This window comes from Arachis hypogaea, chromosome 16 (assembly GCF_003086295.3).
Source record: "Arachis hypogaea cultivar Tifrunner chromosome 16, arahy.Tifrunner.gnm2.J5K5, whole genome shotgun sequence".
Taxonomy (NCBI): domain Eukaryota; kingdom Viridiplantae; phylum Streptophyta; class Magnoliopsida; order Fabales; family Fabaceae; genus Arachis; species Arachis hypogaea.
The window spans coordinates 91,206,081-91,211,528 of record NC_092051.1 but is presented as its reverse complement, the minus strand read 5'-3'; the positions used below and the strand labels follow the sequence as shown (position 1 = coordinate 91,211,528).

Genomic DNA, 5,448 nt, shown 5'->3' with positions numbered 1-5,448 from the left:
TTGGACAACTGACGGTTCATCTTGTTGCTCAGATTAGGTAATTTTGTTTTCGTTTTCTTTTCAAAAATTTTTCAAAAATATTTTCAAAAATCTCTCATATGTTTTCGAAAAAAAAAATTATAAAAATGTTTTCAAAAATTTATTCAAGATTTTTAAGAATGAATTCTAGTGTTTCATGAAGCATGTTGAAGCCTGGCTGGCTGTAAGCCATGTCTGACTTTTTGGACTGGGGTTTCAACTTGCCATCACAAATGAAGAGATTCTCACACACTGAGTTGCTCTATACATGAAAAGTATCCATACCTGCTGAAGCTTGGCTGGCCATTGGCCATGTCTAGAGTTTGGACTGGAGCTTTCATTGAAAGCTTGGCTGGCTAGTGAGCCATGTCTAATTCCTGGACTGAAGCTTTAGACTAACATGGCAAGATTCCTGGAATTCATATTAAAAATTTTGGAATCCTTATTTTTTCTTCTTCATATTATTTTCGAAAAAAAATACAAAAAAATTAGAAAATCATAAAAATCAAAAATATTTTTGTGTTTCTTGTTTGAGTCTTGAGTCATATCATAAGTTTGGTGTCACTTGCATATGCATCTTGCATTTTTCGAAAATTTCATGCATTCATAGTGTTCTTCATGATCTTCAAGTTGTTCTTGATAAGTCTTCTTGTTTGATCTTGATGATTTTTTGTTTTGTGTCTTTTCATGTTTATCATATGCATTCTTGAATTCTTAGTGTCTAAGCATTAAAGAATTCTAAGTTTGGTGTCTTGCATGTTTTCTTTGCATTAAAAATTTTCAAAATTGTGTCTATGATGTTCATCATGATCTTCATAGTGTTCTTGGTGTTCATCTTGACATTCATAGCATTCTTGCATGCATCACATGTTTTGATCTAAAAATTTCATGCATTGCATCATTTTAGTGTTTTTCTCTTGCATCATAAAAATTCAAAAATCAAAAAATTATCTTTCTCTTTTTCTCTCATCAAATTCAAAAATTTGGGTTGACTTTTTCAAAAATTTTTAAAATCAAGTTGTTTCTTATGGGTCAAATCAAATTTTCAATTTGAAAATCTTATCTTTTTCAAAATCTTTTTCAAAAATCAAATCTTTTTCAAAATTCTTAGTTATTTTCGAAAATTCCAAAAATATTTTTCAAAAATCTTTTTCTTATTTGTATCACAAATTTTCGAAAATAACAATAACAATTAATGTTTTGATTCAAAAATTTGAAGTTTGTTACTTGCTTGTTAAGAAAGATTCAAACTTTAAGTTCTAGAATCATATCTTGTGATTTCTTGTGAATCAAGTCATTAATTGTGATTTTAAAAATCAAATCTTTTTCAAAAACTAATTTCAATCATATCTTTTCAAAAATATCTTCTTATCTTATCTTTTTCAAAAATATCTTTTCAAAATATCTTTTCTAACTTCCTAACTTCTTATCTTTTCAAAAATTGTTTCAACTAACTAACTAACTTTTGTTTGTTTCTTAACTTTTTCAAAACTACCTAACTAACTCTCTTTCTCTCTAATTTTCAAAAATATCTCCCCTCTTTTTCAAAAATTTCTTTTTTATTAACTAATTATTTTTATTTTTAAATTTTAAAAATTTTTCGAAAATTTCTAACATTTTTTAAAAACCATTTTTCAAAAATCACTAACTCTTTTTCAAAAATATTTTTGAAAATTATCCCTCCCCCATTTCATTCTATTTATTCATTCATATCCTAACATCTCATCTCACATCTCTAGCCTCCTCACAGTTGTGTTTCTTCCATTATATTACATTCTTTGTCTCCCCCTCTTCTTCCACTCACACAGGGATCCCTTACTGTGGTATAAAGGATCTCTATTATTATTATTATTTTTCTGTGCCTTCTTCTTTGTCATATGAGCAGGAGCAAGGACAAGAACATTCTTGTGGAAGCAGATCCAGAACCTAAAAGGACTCTGAAGAGAAAATTAAGAGAAGCTAAAATACAACAATCCAGAGATAACCTTTCAGAAATTTTCAAACAGGAAAAGGAGATGACAGCCGAAAATAATAATAATGCAAGGAAGATGCTTGGTGACTTTACTGCACCTAATTCCAATTTACATGGAAGAAGCATCTCCATTCCTGCCATTGGAGCAAACAACTTTGAGCTGAAACCTCAATTAGTTTCTCTAATGCAGCAGAACTGCAAGTTTCATGGACTTCCATCTGAAGATCCTTTTCAGTTCTTAACTGAATTCTTGCAGATATGTGATACTGTTAAGACTAATGGAGTAGATCCTGAAGTCTACAGGCTCATGCTTTTCCCTTTTGCTGTAAGAGACAAAGCTAGATTATGGTTGGATTCTCAACCCAAAGACAGCCTGAACTCTTGGGATAAGCTGGTCACGGCTTTCTTAGCCAAGTACTTTCCTCCTCAAAAGCTGAGCAAGCTTAGAGCTGATGTTCAAACCTTCAGACAGAAAGAAGGTGAATCCCTCTATGAAGCTTGGGAAAGATACAAACAGTTGACCAAAAAGTGTCCTTCTGACATGCTTTCAGAATGGACCATCCTGGATATATTCTATGATGGTTTATCTGAGCTATCAAAGATGTCATTGAATACCTCTGCAGGTGGATCCATTCACCTAAAGAAAATGCCTGCAGAAGCTCAAGAACTCATTGACATGGTTGCTAATAACCAGTTCATGTACACTGAAAGGAATCCTGTGAGTAATGGGACGCCTATGAAGAAGGGAGTTCTTGAAGTTGATACTCTGAATGCCATATTAGCTCAGAATAAAATATTGACTCAGCAAGTCAATATGATCTCTCAGAGTCTGCATGGAATGCAAGCTGCATCCAACAGTACTCAAGAGGCTTCTTCTGAAGAAGAAGCTTATGATCCTAAGCACCCTGCAATAGCAGAGGCAAATTACTTAGGTGAACCTTATGGAAACACCTATAACTCAACATGGAGAAATCATCCAAATTTCTCATGGAAGGATCAAAAGCCCCAACAAGGCTTTAATAATGGTGGAAGAAACAGGTTTAGCAATAGCAAGCCTTTTCCATCATCAACTCATCAACAGACAGAGAACTCTGAACAAAATGCTTCTAATTTAGCAAATCTAGTCTCTGATCTATCTAAGGCCACTGTAAGTTTCATGAATGAAACAAGGTCTTCCATTAGAAATCTGGAAGCACAAGTGGGCCAGCTGAGTAAAAGGATCACTGAAATCCCTCCTAGTACTCTCCCAAGCAATACAGAAGAGAACCCAAAAGGAGAGTGCAAGGCCATTGACATAAGCGCCATGGCCGAACCTCTGAGGAGAGGAGAGAACGTGAATCCCAAGGAGGAGGACCTCCTGGGACATCCAGTGATCAATAAGGAGCTTCCCTCTGAGGAACCAAAGGACTCTGAGGCTCATCTAGAGACCATAGAGATTCCATTGAACCTCCTTATGCCCTTCATGAGCTCTGATGAGTATTCCTCTTCTGAAGAGAATGAGGATGTCACTGAAGAGCAAACTGCCAAGTTTCTTGGTGCAATCATGAAGCTGAATGCCAAATTGTTTGGCATTGATGCTTGGGAAGTTGAACCTCCCTTGTTCATCAATGAACTAAGTGATCTGGATCAACTGACATTGCCTCAGAAGAGACAGGATCCTGAAAAGTTCATAATACCCTGTACCATAGGCACCATGATCTTTAAGGCTCTGTGTGACCTTGGTTCAGGAATAAACCTCATGCCCCTCTCTGTAATAGAGAAACTGGGAATCTATGGGGTGGAAGCTGCTAAAATCTCACTAGAGATGGCAGACAGCTCAAGAAGACAGGCTTATGGACAAGTAGAAGATGTATTAGTAAAGGTTGAGGGCCTTTACATACCTACTGATTTCATAGTCCTGGATACTGGAAAGGAAGAGGATGAATCCATCATCCTAGGAAGACCTTTCCTGGCCACAGCAAGAGCTGTGATTGATGTTGACAGAGGTGAAATAGTCCTTCAATGGAATGAGAACTCCCTTGTATTCAAAACTCAAGGATCTCCCTCTGCAACCATGGAGAGGAAGCTTGAAAAGCTTCTCTCAAAGCAGAGTCAACCAGAGCCCCCACAGTCAAACTCTAAGTTTGGTGTTGGGAGGCCACAACCAAACTCTAAGTTTGGTGTTGAACTCCCATATCCAAACTCTAAGTTTGGTGTTGGAGAGTCTCAACAAAGCTCTGCACATCTGTGAGGCTCCATGAGAGCCCACTGTCAAGCTATTGACATTAAAGAAGCGCTTGTTGGGAGGCAACCCAATGTTTATCTAATTCTTATTTTTATTGTTTTTCATGTTTTCTTAGGTTCATGATCATGTGGAGTCACAAAATAAATAGAAAAATTGAAAACGGAATCAAAAACAGCAGAAGAAAAATCACACCCTGGAGGAGCATCTGTCTGGCGTTCAGCGCCAGAACAGAGCATGGTTCTGGCGCTGAACGCCCAAAATGGGCAGCTTCTGGGCGCTGAACGCCAGAACAGGCATGGTTCTGGCGTTCAACGCCAGAAATGGCACACAGATGGGCGTTGAACGCCTAAAATGGGCACCAACCTGGCGCTGAACGCCCAGAGTTGTGTGCAAGGGCATTTTGCATGCCTAAATTAGTGCAGGGATGTAAATGCCTTGACACCTCAAGATCTGTGGACCCCACAGGATCCCCACCTACCTTCACTCACTCTCTTCTCTCTTCTCAATCATCCTCTATTCCCAATAAACACTCATCCCTTCTGTCTTCCATTTACCACTCATACCCATACACCCACTTACCTTCAAAAATTCAACATCTCTTCCCCACCCAATCCCACCCATAAGGCCGAATACACACAGCCATCCATCTCCTCCATATCCTCTTCTTCTTCTATTCTTTCTTCTTTTGCTCGAGGGCGAGCAACATTCTAAGTTTGGTGTGGTAAAAGCATAGCTTTTTTGTTTTTTCCATAACCATTGATGGCACCTAAGGCCAGAAAAGCCTCTAGAAAGAAGGAAAGGAAAGACAAAAGCTTCCATCAAGGGTCTATAGCTCAGTGGTAGAACATTTGACTGCAAATCAAGAAGATCCCTGAGTTACCTCAGGGGATACATTTTCTTCCACATAATTATTGGAAGCAACTAAGGGTGGAACATCAAGAGCACTCCATCATCCTTCATGAAATCAGAGAAGATCTAAAAGCAATGAAGGAGGAGCAACAAAGACAAGGAAGAGACATAGAAGAGCTCAAGGACATCATTAGTTCCTCAAGAAGGAAACGCCACAATTACTAAGGTGGATTCATTCCTTGTTCTTATTTCTTCTGTTTTTCGTTTTCTATGTTATGTGCTTATCTGTGTTTGTGTCTTCATTACATGATCATTAGTAGTTAGTAACTATGTCTTAAAGTTATAAATGTCCTATGAATCCATCACCTCTCTTAAATGAAAAATG

The 5,448-nt window shown here is 37.3% G+C and overlaps 1 non-coding gene across 1 annotated transcript; it reads right to left on the bottom strand.

The window, feature by feature from the left end:
- Positions 1 to 2,429: 2,429 nt before the first annotated feature.
- LOC112760985 (small nucleolar RNA R71) lies at positions 2,430 to 2,537 on the bottom strand. Its single transcript, XR_003181396.1, has one exon. It is a non-coding gene; the product is annotated as a small nucleolar RNA R71 (small nucleolar RNA).
- Positions 2,538 to 5,448: the final 2,911 nt, after the last annotated feature.